The sequence below is a fragment of the Canis aureus genome, chromosome 17, assembly GCF_053574225.1.
Source record: "Canis aureus isolate CA01 chromosome 17, VMU_Caureus_v.1.0, whole genome shotgun sequence".
Lineage (NCBI taxonomy): Eukaryota > Metazoa > Chordata > Mammalia > Carnivora > Canidae > Canis > Canis aureus.
This window is the reverse complement of record NC_135627.1, coordinates 44,262,073-44,277,747: the sequence shown is the minus strand read 5'-3', so window position 1 is coordinate 44,277,747 and position 15,675 is coordinate 44,262,073. Positions and strand designations below refer to the sequence as shown.

General features: G+C 34.0%; 1 long non-coding RNA gene across 6 annotated transcripts in view; it reads left to right on the top strand.

Annotated features, from left to right (window-relative positions):
- LOC144287941 (uncharacterized) overlaps positions 1 to 15,675 on the top strand; it is a 41,530-nt gene that overhangs the window by 14,962 nt on the left and 10,893 nt on the right. For 5 of the 6 annotated variants that reach the window (XR_013355814.1, XR_013355815.1, XR_013355810.1 and 2 more), the window contains 2 exons: positions 3,809 to 3,893; positions 6,579 to 6,782. This is a non-coding gene — a long non-coding RNA (uncharacterized LOC144287941). The remainder of the gene's footprint in view (positions 1 to 3,808; positions 3,894 to 6,578; positions 6,783 to 15,675) is intronic. The other variant, XR_013355812.1, reaches the window with a different exon arrangement.

The window sequence follows — 15,675 nt, the reverse complement described above, 5'->3', positions numbered from 1 at the left end:
ATATTTCTCTTTATCTTTCATTGAATTACAGTTCTGATAAATCTTCAGTTTGGATATTATGATCTGTTATAATTATAGATGATGATGCCTACTATAAATTTCTTAAGTTTCATAGAATAAACAACAACAGCATTGAGGCAATGCAGAAGTAAACTTATATTGGCATATAATGAATTAGGCACTGATTAGCTTGACATTATAATGAACTTAGTTGTGACTTTAGAAGGCTCAATTGGCTTCTCACTTTCTTATTACACAGAAAGTTATTGCTTATTACATATTCCTTCTTATTCCACATCCTCCTTCAATACCATTTTAGTCATGTCAGAGAAGAAATCCTTTTTTTCTTTTAGAGTCTATGAGATCATGATATGAACAATTACATAAAATAGCTTTTTATTGCAAAAATATGGTGTAATTACAAGCCTTTACATTTTTGTACCAAACGCATTTTTTTCCAAATGCATTTTTTAATGGTAGATCTAAAGTTTTATTATTGTAATATTTATTTCAGAATCTCTTATTTTACATTCCTTCAGAGAAGTTATTTGTGTTGTTCCAAAACAACGCATGACAGCAGGAAGCCTATTTTTATCAGTCAACAATGAAGATATAACAATAGCCAAAAGCAGATCTAAAATACTAATAACATATTGAAATTACCTCTACCTGCTCACAGATTTCTAATCTTTCTTTGAGTCAACTATAAACCAGTCCCAGTTTAGGCTGGCATAGAATCCTGTAGGATGATATAGAATCCTGGACTAACAGGAATAAGATATAGATTTTAATTCTCTCAATTTTTCTATGATCTTAATCAGATTTTTTGATCTGTGTCTCAATTTTATAATTAATTTAACATGTTGGATTAGAATCTCTAAATTTCATTACTTAAAAATTCTGACTTTGAGGGTTTCTATAATACCCTTTATGATTTAAAATTGGATAATGGTGAAATATAGAGTAACTTTATTTTTTGAATTGACTACTTTTTTCCTTATATTCCACTAGTTAAAAGACAATTGATCCTTTAATTCACATAGACTTTGGAGTTATTTGCCAAACTAATCACATCATACTTTACCAAGATCATAGTCCTGTATTGAAAACTCACATTGGGTAGCAAGAAGCAACAGGTAGAGAATATTAGTTCTTATTTTAATCAAAGGATCAATAAAGAAATAGAATTAGCTTTATTAGTAGTCAGAGACATTAAAATTAAGACTTTATTGAGTTGGCATGTTTATACTTGCTAAATTGGTGAAAATTAGGAAGTCTGACTAAACAAGTATGGATAAACATGAGAATCAGTAGGAATAGTCATAGATTGGTGGTATGTTGGTGGTAGATCAAAAAATCCCTCCTACCTTAGGAAACAATTTAGCACTGTTCAAGGATACTTACATGTGTAAAAGAACTTTCTTTTAAAAAAGGGAATTATGAATATACAATTCAGACTATTATTTATAGATGAGAGCAAGGCAGGGGATGACAGAGAAAAGGAACGAAGATTGAAAATCACGGGTTTTGGTCTAGTTAAGTTGGGTAGTGGGTTAATTTATCATTTTTATTCAGAATTTATACATGACATATTCTTTTCTTTTTATCAAGTATTATGCAATGTAAACATTAGGTAGTAATTATAGCACATATATACTTTTATAAAACGAATCTCAACTTTCTGTTAAAAATTTTTCTGGAAACTCTAAGAAATTTTATATAAGAGTGAGTTAGTTTTTTCCCCAAAGGGAAAAATTATTACTAGGGGATGAATTAATACTCAATGAATTGGTATCAAAGAACTTCAAGATCTAGTTGTATACAAAAGTGAGAAATAATCAGACTTCTGGAAACAGAAGGACAGCAAATGATTATAATATCCTATCACATAAAGAGGACTTGAAAAGTGTTAATGGAAGCACCTAAAAGAAATCCCCATTAAGTCTTAGGAAGTCAATGGCATTTTAAAGTTAAAAATATTACAAAAAGAATTTACTGGACAGGAAAAGAAGTAGAGCCAACAGCATGGCCAAAGATGCTCAGGAATACTAAAGCAAAATGTTTTGGGAGAACAAGTTGCCCAGTGAGTGTGACATTTGGAGGTCATGAAATAAAATGCTAGGGATATGTTAATAGGAAAACCAAGATATGAGGAATGTGCTTTCCATATTAATACATTTGGATGATAATTGGTAAAGAATTGAGAAAATTTCTGGATGACTGTAATTTCTTTCTTTGGAAACTGGGAACATATTTGATGGGGAAAGGTGACAAATAATCTATTAAACTTGTTAGGTTTCATATTCCTTATTTGAGAAAGAATGACATGCAAGAGTACTTAGACAGGCAGGCCAATTTCTGGGGAGAGGTGAGACTTAGAGATGTAATTATATTCTTAAAAAAATCAGCTTAGAAGTGGCAGGTGAACCATGGACTGGATAAAAACATTTTGGGATAATGGTGAGGGAAATGAGAGTCAAAGGCAGAAATCTGGATTATATAATCAAGATGCTGTCATAAGAGGCTGAGAAAGAGAAATCAGATTGGTAGGGCCGACAAAAGAGGTAATCATTTCAGTAGGGAATAAAGGGTACTCTTAATAGAGTGCTTAGGTGTGAGACATTGTACTGAGCCCTTTACACACTTTATTTCATGTCATCCTCCCCACAGTCTTCGAATATGTTATGTTCCTAATTTTAAAAATGAGTTGAATGAAGTAAAGAACAGTTAAATTTACTTAATGTCAGACATACCTAGTAAGTGTTAGAGATGAAGTTCAAACTCTGTTCTGTCTGGCTGTAGCTAACACTCTTAAATGCCCCTCTATACAGAATAGATTGAGAGTTGATAATGCCCAAAGCCAGAAATTAATCAAATGGAAATTAATTAGAAAATGAAATCAAGGGCAGCCCCGGTGGCGCAGCGGTTTAGCGCAGCCTGCAGCCCAGGGCGTGATCCTGGAGACCTGGGATTGAGTCCCACGTCAGGCTCTGCATGGAGCCTGCTTCTCCCTCTGCCTGTATCTCTGCCTCTCTCTCTCTCTCTCTCTCTCTGCATCTCTATGAATAAATAAATAAAATCTTTAAAAAAATAAAAAAGAAAATGAAATCAAGATTGAAAAAGAGGTCATTAGATTTAGTAGTAGTGACGGCAAATTTGGTGTATTAGAATGAGAAATTAATTAAATCATGAGGAATTTATGGAAAAATATTTTTTGAATGTAACTTGGAAGAAGGTTACAAAGGAATTATAAGACAAAGATGATATGCAGCAATGATCTGTATCATTAGACAAACTGAATAATAATGGACAAGATACATAATATTTCAGTATGTTTTCTCCTCTCTGAAATGTAAATAATCTTCAGTTTATTTTGGATGGATAAATTGAGCAACATACATAAAATCTGTCACTATGAGCATTAGATAATGGAAGTTTTAATAACACTTGCAATCCCCTACTGTGTGATTTTACTCAGTTCTACCTTTGAAGAGTGAGAAAGCTGGAAACCAGATCACACTATGCTTATTATGTCAAGGAATAGATGAGAATACAGTAGTGGAGATGATGAATGTAGAATATTTTGTAGCATGTGACAGTGAAAAGAATTGCACTAGGGATGTTGTTGAATGAGGTCATGGGAATTAAAGGAAGAAAAATTCAGAGAATAGAGGGAAAGATCAACTGAGGATGGGGGCAAGATGGCTCAGCACCTTAAAAGAGGAGGGTGGGATAGAGTTCAGTTATATGCCAGCAAAAGATAAGATTTTAGTGGATTCCCTGATTATTTGTTTCTTTCACTTTTTAGCCCCTTTGAATAACAAGTATTGGGTCATCTTGCAGTGGAAATTATATTAGACCAATTTTCAGAATATCTGAGACAGGGTCCTCAGGTGAGTCTCAGTGTCTGCTACAGACTAAATGTTTGTGTCTCCCTCAAATTCATATGTTGATCGTGTTTGGAGGAGGGGTTTGGGGGAGGTAATTAGGGTTGGATTAGGCCATGAGAGTGAGAACCTCATGATGAGATCAGTGCTCTTACAAAAAGAGAAAGAGAGGAGCCTGGGTGGCTCAGTGGTTGAACTTCTGCCTTCCACTCAGGGTGTGATCCCAGAGTCCCAAGATCGAGTCCTGCATTGGGCACGCCATAGGAAGCCTGCTTCTCCCTCTGCCTGTCACTGCCTCTCTCACTGTGTCTCTCATGAATAAATAAATAAAATCTAAAAAAAAAAGAAGAGACAAGGGATCTTCCTCAGCGTATGATACCAAGGAAAGTGTGTATGATACCAAGGAAAGTGTGTGTGAAAGGGAACTGACCATGTTGGTACATTAATCTCCGATTAATTTCATGTTTCATTAATGAAACAATGAAACATGAGAAATAAATTTTTGTTGTTTAAGCCACCTAGTCTCTATGATATTTCTTTTATTTTTTTAAAAAGATTTTATTTATTTATTTGAGAGTACTAGGAGTAGGAGCAGGGGGGAGGGGCAGGGAAGAAGGGCAGCGAAAGAGGGTGAAGCAGGCCCCCTGCTCAACAGGCTTGATCCCAGGACCCTGGAATCATGACTTGAGCCACCCAGATACCCCTATATGGTATTTCATTATAGCAGCTTCAACTGACTGAAAAAACAGTGTCCCAGCGCTTACTTGGTTTCATTTTGTATAACGAGGTCACTGGACTGAATCCTTGAGATCCTTTTCTGTTCTGTCTTCAGTTCTGACAGTGTCTAAAACAGGTTCTTCCTGAATTTGGTATGTGTCATTTTTTTTTTCTGTGTTCTTCACCCAACACTAACCCCTAAACTTTTGGGGGGGAAATCACAGAAGGCAGCCTGAGATGCATGAGAGTGGTTAGGGGAAGGGGTTTTTGAGTAGTTGCCTAGAGAAGCCCAGAGGTTTATGGGCTAATTGTATACCTATCAGGATCAGAGCTTTTGGTGTTTTCTTCTCTCTTTCTCTCTCTCCCACCCTGTTTCTTTCTTTCCTTTCTTTTGTTAAAAAGCAAATGGAGACCAGCCTTGAAAATTCCCTGAGCAGACAAAACCAATTTAGTCATACAAACAAAGCTTAGGTTAGCTTATTTTCCAAGACTAACATGACCCGGGTCATTTCTTGCTTGTGCCACTGGAAATCATCAGCAAAACTTGAACTCTTTTCCAAAATTGGTATGAGGTAACCACTAATCAATTCCCTATCATTTAAGAGAATTCTAATATTGCAGCCAATCACTGTGAAGAGTCAACAGTCACTGCTTTCTCACTGTGTAAGCTGCTTTATAACAATACACCTCAGAGCCTCATTCCATCTTTTGGTCCTGGTTTACAGATTGTCTTTTTGGTATGTGCACAGGGGACATTTACGAATTACTGCTTCAGTAATTCATTGGTTTTACTTCAGCAATTTCTAACTTTTCACACTTTCTTTTCGTTCCTTCCTTTCTTCCTTTATCCCTCCCCTCCCACCATCCAAAATGAAATTAGTAAATCGAAAAAGTAGGTCCTTTAATTCTATATATGTATATTTTTAAAAGATTTTTATTTATTCATGAGAGACAGAGAGAGAGAGAGAGAGAAAGAGAGAGAGACAGAGACACAGGCAGAGGGAGAAGCAGGCTCCATGCCAGGAGCCTGATGTGGGACTTGATCCCCGGTCTCCAGGATCATGCCCTGGGCTGAAGGCAGCGCTAAACCGCTGAGCCCCTGGGGCTGTCCCTATTCTATATATTCAAATAAGATAGCTGAGCCATTTTATGGATGAAACATTTTAGATAATTTTGTTACAGATATTAAATATTGATTTACTTATGGATTTTTATTTTAAAATTTGTCCATTTTTTCTAAAGAACAGAACAGGAATTCCCTAGTGCATATATGACATGTATATTTCTTCACAAGTCATTTGGAAGATATGAAAGTCAACATTTTACTTGATTTCATGGACCCTTCCCAGCTCTAATTTTATGTTTACTGCCTATTCTTGTAGAAGCACATTCACATACCTTGTACTCACATCCCACACAGACCTTCACACATATTCAGTCAGATACACACTCTCCAAACACATCCATGTGCACATACAACCACATTTCTGCCAATAGATAAGTAGGAATACAAATTTTCGAACAAAAATTATTTTATGACATTTCTGGAAGACACTGTAAACTAAATGTTTTCAAACTATTTCAATTTGGGGAAGAGTTTTAAAGATTTCCTCTTTTTAAGGAAAAATGTTAAAATCTCAATGTATTTTAGATCTTCTATCCCATTAGCTTTTTTCCCCAATTATTTCTTAGGAAGAAAGTCTTAACATAATAATGATTTCTGTATTGTGCTGGAGAAAAGCAAGGTCTATGATACAGTGCTAATATGATACAGCTGAAATGCTTAATACCATAAGTCTTTCATACCATTTCTTATCACATTAACACAGAGACAGCATTCCTCTCCTGACTAGCTTAGTCTCCTCATTGCCTCCAACTATTGGAGATTCATGAATATTTAAAAGTTGTGAAAAAGCTCTTGTTGACTCTGTGCTATGGCTGAAGGGCTGAAGTTGGCTTTCTTTTTTCTTTCAGAAGTTGGATTCTCTCAAGGAAGATTCTATCACCTGTAGTGGAGTGCAGCACCTGAGAGAAATGAGTAGGTCTTGCCAGATACTTCTCAGAACATAGGAATGAGGATTCTCTGATAGCGTTCTAGCGTTCTGTGTCATCCAGTTGATGACACAGAACCAATGGGCTACAGGCAGCATGTCTTCCATGTTGGCAGTGAAAGGAGAGGTATGTATGTCCAAAGAGTTTTCTGTTTCTTAATTACCAAGCTTGCTGACTTGCCAGTGTAGCAATTTGACAGTTTACTATTGATCTCCTTTAAGCTGATAGTTTTGCATAAATACTTTGCATAGTCATTAAGCCTTTTCCTGTATTTGGCTGTGTAATTCTGTATTATACCTGATTCCTTTTCATTGAAAGACCAAAAAAAAAAAAAAAAAAAAAAAGGCAGTGAATGAATCTGTATTCCCTTGTGACTTCTAATTTGTTAAGTTTTTCTTTTTGCAAAATACAGAAGACATCATTCATTCAATATATATGGAATGTGCTGACAGTCATCTAAAAATAGATATATAATTTCTTATGAAAATATCCTTTTTTAAGTAATCTCTTTTGGTTTTAATATGACTTAGATAAAATTACTATGTATTAGGTGTAGGTGAATGGTCATTCAATCAATTCACATTTATTCATAGTTCAGAGGCTTTGGACACTGTCCTAAATTCTGAGCACAATAAAATGAATGTATTTAAACTTGATTAGTTTAGATTCTTTGGAAAAAATTCTATCCTTACTGGAAGGAAATTTTTCAACATTGATACAATGTTTTTCTATAATTTTCACAGCTTTGATCTATAGTCAGTCTAAACTTAGCAGAGAAGAAAGTATTACTTCAACTTCCGACTTCAGTTATTATTTGTTATGAGTCAACAGTAATTTAATATTTATTATCTGATATTAAAGTGTAAGATTGTGAATGACTGTAAATGTCCACAAGATTCTCAGTCAAGTTGACTTAAACATTGACACTTACTATCTCCCATGACAGAAGGCCTAAAAGATAAGGTGAATTCTAGATAGGCATCATCAGGGTTGTGATTCTATTGCTCCTTGGTTTTCTTCTCTGTACACTCTTCCTTACATCAATGTTTTTGTCCTCAGGCTGACAAACTTCATGATTATGTCACAGCAAAATTTGCACTAGGCAAAGTCAAAGAGACATCGAATATCTTATTCAAAGCTATTGAGTGGATCTAGAAGGTATAGTGCTAAGTGAAATAAATCAGAAAAAGATATCATATGATCTCACTCATATATGGAATTTAAGAAACAAAATAAACAAACAAAAAAGAGATTAACAAATGAACAAAACCCTAGACTCTTAAATACAGAGAAAACAGTGGTACTTTCCAGAGGGGAAGTGGAAAGTGGGAATGGATGAAATAGATAAAGGAGATAAACAGCATATTTATCGTCCTGGGTAGCTCAGTCAGTTAAGTGTCTGCTCTCAGCTCAAGTCATGATCCTGGGATCTGGGGATTGATCCTCAATGTCGGGCTCCCTGCTTAGTGGGGAGTCTGTCTCTCCTTCTCTTTCTGCTTTTCTCCCCTTGCTCATGCTCTCTCTTTCTCTCTCTCTCTATCTGTATCTCAAATAAATAAATAAAATCTTAAGAAAAAAGAGTACATTTATCAGAATGAATGCTGAGTAATATATAGAATTGTTGAATCATTTTATTGTACACCTGAAACTGATATAACTCTGTATGTTCATTATACTTCAATAAATAATAATAATAATAATAATAATAATAATAAAGCTATTGCAATAGGAGAGTGTGCTCACAACTGAGTCTAAACTTAACTATGATATAAAGCAGGAGGATTTTTAAGAGTTCAGGGGAGTGTATCATGGGCCATCTCTGTGGCCTATCCCAACTGGCTAATTGCTAATTGGCTTTACTTAAAAGAAAACTAAGCTATCTCATCCTTCCATACTAGGAACTAGCTTTAGAACTTGGAGCAAGGGGACTGCAGAAGGTAGGCTCCTACTCTCCCATGAAATTGGGAGGGAGAGGCATCTTCCTGGATGCTTACATTTCAAGGAGATGGCTTTAAGTCCTTGAGAAAGTCCTGTTCTACAAAACTGGCAAGTCTTTTTTGAAGATTTCTATCTCAAAAGGGCAAAACAAGATTTACAATGACAAGTTTTCTAAAGTAAATCTTATAGAAAAGGGAAGTCAGGGGCTGCTGAGTCAGAAAGAAACCTGTCTCAAGCGTGGTTTAGCTGGGGTGTGGGGAGGCTACAAAGGCTCTCTTGGTCAGTTATAATGTGGTTTTCCGTAGCAATGAAAACAGCTTGTTTCTTTAAGGTTAGTTGGAGAAAGAAAGTAAATCCATCTTCCTAGTATGGATTATAAATTTTTCTTCATTGTCTGGTTAGTAAACTCAGTGCACATGCTCACTCCTAAAGAGCAATAATGATGAACAGGAGAACGTCATATGGTGATTGTCCTAAGGACTCCTGAGTCAGTCATTAGAGATAGGTATTTTATTATTGGTTTACACTCACCTTGGAATTGGCAATAAAGAGACTACTTGAGTTAAATCTAAGTTCTATTGGAAAAAAAGAAAGGAGAAATGGATCCTGTGTAGGCAAGAGCCATTGTCACTGTGTCTTATTTTAAACATTTTCTTCATTTATGCATGTGTTTTATTTGGGAGAGGGATATAGGCAGTTCATTGTTGAATGGATGTAGAGTTTCATTTTTGCAAAATGAAAAAGTTTTAGAGATTGGTTGTACATACATTTTTAATACAAAAATTTTAAAAGATATATCCATAAAAATATTGGAGTAATTGAGGATAATTCAAATTACTCAGCCATTTTTTTATTATCCATTTTGTTTGTGAAATTTTGTTTTTAATTCTTAAGAATATATTTTGTTCTTAAGGATATTTTAATTTTAATTTTTGTTTCATGATAGTATGAATCAGTGCAAACACTGCTGCACTGAATATGATTTACTTTTCTCTGGAAATATTTATTATATTAGCCTGTTAAACACATCGGAGTTAATTAGCTTATCTTTAGTACAAAAGGCAGAAAAATAAATGCAGATATATAAGACATAAGGGTGATGCATTTTAAATCCACAAATCATTTAGAAAACTGTAAACTTCCTCCTTATACACATCTAAAACTACCATTATCTCCCTCAGAAGAATATATACAACTCTTAGCTGTACTGTAAGAAAGTGACTTGCTTTTGCTTCTGAAAATATAACATGGAAAAAGCTTTGATTGTATTAAGGAAGTAATTTTAAAACTTGGGAATGAATATAAAGAAAGATACATAAGACATTAAAATATCTTACGGATATATAATATTACAGGACAGACTTTCAGAAGTTAATGTCCCATGAGAAAGTTATTTTGGAACAAAATAAAGCATGCAACTTTCCTAATCATGATAAATCTTCTAAAATAAATGTGAAATACTTCTCCATTAAGATAAAATTTATGGGTTCTGTTTTATGAGTCATTAGTACATGAATACGTTACTTGAATTAGGAAGGACATATGCCAGCTTGTTACGAATTAATAAAATTGGATAATGGCTATAATTGTTTGCTTAAATTTTGGTTTTTATAGAATACAAACTTACTTATTAACTTTTAGATGTAAACTTTTTGAGTTTATTCCAAGATTATTCAGAATATTTAGGCATATGCAATATAACTCCACTCAAATAAGGGAAGCATAATTTTACCAATAAGAAGTTGGTTTTTGTCAATTTAATTGGATGGTTTATTTCACAAACTAAATATTTGGCTACAATGTTAAAAAGTGGAAGTAGACATATATTATGAAATCTCTGTAACTATCAAACTCAAACAAACATGTACTTTTGGATATCTGAAACTCAGGGGATAAGAGAGGCATTGGGAGGAGAGGAGAAAACTCAAAGCCACCTGGATAATCTATTCTAAATTCATTTGATAAAATGGTGAAGTTACCTCATTCTTAATCCTTCATATTTTTGTTTTCAGGAAAAATAACTACTGATATTGAGGAAGAGATTATATACCTGTAGTTATGAACAACTTTTTTTTTTTACAAATATAAAGTTTACATATAAAAAGTTCAGGCATAATTTTTTATTTAGTTTAAGATACTGTTATTAGCATTCAAGTTATAAATTTGTTTAGTTTGATCATTTTTAGAACTGAATTAATAGTGATTATTTGGGATCATTTGGCTTTTCTATGTGTAAAATGACTTCTAAATGGGGAATTTTGTCATCATTTCTTGTCATTAGCATATATTTTTAAAAGATTTATGTATTTATTTGAGAGAGCAGGAGGGAGGGGCAAAGGCACGGAGAGAGAGAGAGAATCTCAGGCATACACCCTGCTGAACACAGAGCCGAACACATGGGCTCCATATCAAGACCCTGAGATCATGATCTGAGCTGAAATCATCAGACACTTAACTGATTGTACCATCCAGTCGCCCTTGCCGTTAACATATTCTTATGTTTCACTTTAAATAAAACAGCAGCAATATAGTCTCATCGGACAAGAACTATGAAGAGAAATGATAGAAAAAACAAAAGTTATAGGGACGCCTGGGTGGTTCAGTGGTTGAGCGTCTGCCTTTGGCTCAAGGTGTGATCCTGGAATCTGGGATCGAGTCCCGCGTTGGGCTCCCTGCATGGAACCTCCTTCTCCCTCTGGCTGTATCTCTGCCTCTCTTTCTCTGTGTCTTTCATGAATAAATAAAGGAATCTTAAAAAAATAATAATAAGAGCAAAGCACGATACAAGTGTAAAAAAAGTTACATGACATTAATGTTTTCCATTTCTCTTTATATAAAAATTCTATGAGCTTTGTAGCCATTATTAAAAAAAGAAAAACTTCAAAAAAGCAACTGAAATGCTAACAATATTACTATTAACCCATCCAAATTTTTAGGAAAAGATAAGAATCCAGATATTTAAACCTAGCACTACAAATTGCCTTTACCCTGTGGACATTTGCTTATGTAGACCAAACAGCTAGGAAACAGAGATATGTTTTTGTCAGCATTAAAGGAAAAAGAGATAAGAGCCCAAAACCAGGTTTTGCACAAGATAAAGTCTGATACTCTTCCCCATCTTAAGCTGGGACCTGATTGGCTACAATTTCATGGCAAAAATAATTGGAATTATCAGGACCTTATCAATCAGTTTAGTGTTCGGCACCTGAATGGTCCAGTGACCTTCACATGTAAAAATTGGACTAAATATTTCCTGGAAATATAGTGCTTATGGGATTCCAGATGAAGCTAATGAACTTCTTTTCTGGGAAAAAGATCTGCTAACCCAGACCTCAAATTACCTCATAAATTAATTTTCCCAAAGTGTTCAAGTTATAGCCTGAAATAACTAGACACACAATAGAATACAATGAATTAAAATCAGTGAAAAACATAAAAAACCCCAAAGGCATAAAAATTTGAGATATTGAAATTATTAGACACAGGTTATGAAATAACCAAATAAATAACCAACTCTAAAAGACATGAGGAAAAATCTTGGAAATAATTACAGAGAATAAGAAACTATAAATGTAAAATACTGATTTGGAAAATAAACAGAAACTAAAAGTGGAAAACACAAAAATTAAAGTTGAAAACTATAGATTAAACACAACTGAATGAAGCTTATTATTCAGAATTATTGAAGAATACAGAGGAAAATATGGAAAACACAGCAAAGAAAATAAGAGACTTTGAGGATACTATGAAATTATAGTAATCTATTACTTATATCTTCTGTAATATATATTTACATTAGAATGAGAAAACTTTGATTTAAGAAAAAATCTAACCTGGAATGCTATACCCAATGAATATGTATTTCAAAATCACTTTCAAAATACACATTTCTTTCTTTTTTTTAAATACACGTTTTCAAAGAAGTATATAAACATATAATTCACCACCCAGAGAAGTACACTAAAGTAAATTATAAAGGATATATATTAGTGTAAAGCAAAGTGATCCAAAAATGGAAAATTTGAGGGATAAGAAAAAATGAAGAGCCAAAACAATGGGGTACATATTTGAGAAGGGGTGACAATGAGCATTAATTGCAACAAAAACCAAAACGAAAACCAAAAAAAAAAAAAAAAAAACCAAAACGAAAACCAAAAAAAAAAACCCAAAACAAATAAGAAAAAAACTCCAAACACAAGAAAATCTTTTGGATTATAAAATAGAGAATGAAAACCAATAGAGAAATGGGACATAGACTGACAGAGAATAAACTCTTTCAATAATTTAATTACTTTATCAAGTAAGAGAGCAAAAATTTTGATTCATGTTGGATTTGAAAAGTAGAGAATGCATGTTGAAATCCAGATGAACTAATACAAAAGACCTGATTTTCAAATCAAACTCCTACCCCTTCTCAGGCTTTATTGTTAATTTCAAGAATAGAGGTGATAAAGAGGCTATGCAGAGCAGGGAGAGAGGTATGGGCAGGAGGTAGCTACTCAAGTCTTTCCTTCTCTTAGGGGATATCCAGTCTCTGGTCCAGACTGGAAGTCACTTCTAAGTGAGGCACATAAGTTATCACCTCACACAGCTAAGAGTGTTCATTCATGTCTGTTTCATACTCCCAGCTTATCTGATATATTCTTAGAGAAATGTGCTTCATAAATTTATGGTTCTAAAAGGCTTACTAATATAAGTAATCCTTTAGCCTGAGATTGCTGTTTAAAACATTCCATAATGGGACACTTGGGTGTCTCAGCGGTTGAACATCTGCCTTCTGCTCAAGTCATGATCCTGGAATCCTGGTATCGAGTCCCGCATTGGGCTCCTTGTAGGAAGTCTGCTTCTCACTCTGCCTTTGTCTCTGCCTCTCTCTCTCTCTCTCTCTCTCTCTCTCTCTCTCTCGTGTGTCTCTCTCTCTTGTGTCTCTCATTTTAAAGCATAAAATCTTTAAAAATAAATAAATAAAATATTCCATAAAGACTCGCCACCTAGAAAATATCATTGATCTATTTACATAGAATACCAGTAGTCATGTTGATCAGGAAATTAGGCCAGGTCACCTGACTTATTTTCTTTCCCTTGTGTATATCCTTCCTGTAATCTGGAAAGGAATGAATTAGAGGTTAGCTATGTAACTCCCTTCTTTCCACTATGGTAGCCAATGAAAGAAACAAAACTCTCATACTGGTACAAAAGACAAAGTGGAATGGTAACAAAATAATCATAGAATTCTACAGAAGGCAAAAACAGAAAAACAGAGGACAAATAGAAAGCACAAAAAAGATGATAGAATTAAATGTAAATCTTGCAGCCATCATATTATATATATGTTAATGTTCAAGTATGTTCAATTCAAAGATGATAATTATTTGATAAAAAATAAAATACAAAAATCCAATCACAAATTGTGATAAATCTGAAATGGAATATAAAAAGGTTTGATGTAACATTTACATTCAGATAGGCATGTAAATACCAACCAAAAGAAAGCAATTTTAAGTACATTTCTGATATTCAAAATATACTTTGTTGCAAAAAAGCATTATTAGATATAAAAATTACTTCAAAAAGCTGTTAAGATTTGATTTGCCAAGAAAGTGTGTATTTTGATATGTCTCAATAATGTTCTTAAATTATGTAAGGCAATTGAAAAAAAAACCATAATCGTAGTGGTTGATTTTATTTATTTACTTAGTTATTGTCATATATATCAAGTTAGGCATTCATTTACTCAGCAAATACTTGTTCAGTGTCTCCCTGTGTACCAAGAACCCTTTTTTCCAGCTTTATTGAGGTATAATTGACAAACGTAATTCTAATATTTTATGAAGTGTATAGTCTGATGATTTCATGTACATATACATTATGAAATGATTACCCCAATCAAGCTAACTAACATATTCATTATCTTACATAATTAACGTTTTATATATATATGGTAAAAACACTTAAGATTTACTCTCTTAGCAAATTTCAAATATATATTAACTATAGTCACCAGAACACATTAGGTCTCCAGAACACATTCTTTTTAAAACTTAAAAGTTTGTATCTTTTGGCTAATCTCCTCTTTTCTTCCAGTGGCCAGCCCCGTTACCACCTTTCTATAGTCTGTTTCTCTGAGTTCAACTATTTTTTTTTAAAGATTTCCCCATATAAGTGATGCCATACAGAATTTGCCTTTCTCTGATTTATTTCACTTACATAATGCCTTCCAGATTAATCCATGCTGTTGCATATGGCAAGATCTCCTTTTTATTGGCTGAATATTTGTTTGTCCATTGATCAACACATAGGTTGTTTCTATGTCTTGGTTGTTGTGAATAATGCTGCAGTGAACATGGGGGTACAGTTTTCTTTTCAATATAGTGACTTAGTAGTAGTGACTTAGTAGTCCTTTAAAAAAATAGTAGTGGAATTCAGGATCATATGGTAATCAATTTTAATTGGTAGTCACTTTTTTTTTTTTGAGAAATCTCTATACAGTTTTCCATAGTGACTGTACCGATTTACATTCCCTTTCCCACCAACAGTACATAAGAGTTCCCTTTTCTCTATATCCTTACTGACGTTAATTAGCTCTTGTCTTTTTTTTTTAATATATTTTTTAAAAGATTTTATTTATTTAGTCATGAGAAACAGAGAGGAGAGAGAGACAGAGACATAGGCAGAGGGAGAAGCAGGCTCCATGCAGGGAGCCTGATGTGGGACTCGATCCCAGGTCTCCAGGATCACGCCCAGGGCTGAAGGCGGCGCTAAACCGCTGAGCCACCCGGGCTGCCCAGCTCTTGTCTTTTTGATGATGGCCATTCAAACAGATGTGAGATGAGACTTCATTGTAGTTTTGACGTGCACTTCCCAAAGATCAATGATGATGACATCTTTTCATATACCTGTAAGCCATTTGCATGTCTTTTTCAGAAGTTGTCTACTCAGTTCCTTTGCTCATTTTTTAATTGTGTTACTGAGGATTTTTTTTTGCCATTGAGTTGGAAGAATTTCTTACATGTTTTGGATATTAACTCCTTATGAGATAGGTGGTTTACAAATATTTTTCCCATTCTGTAGGTTGTCTTTT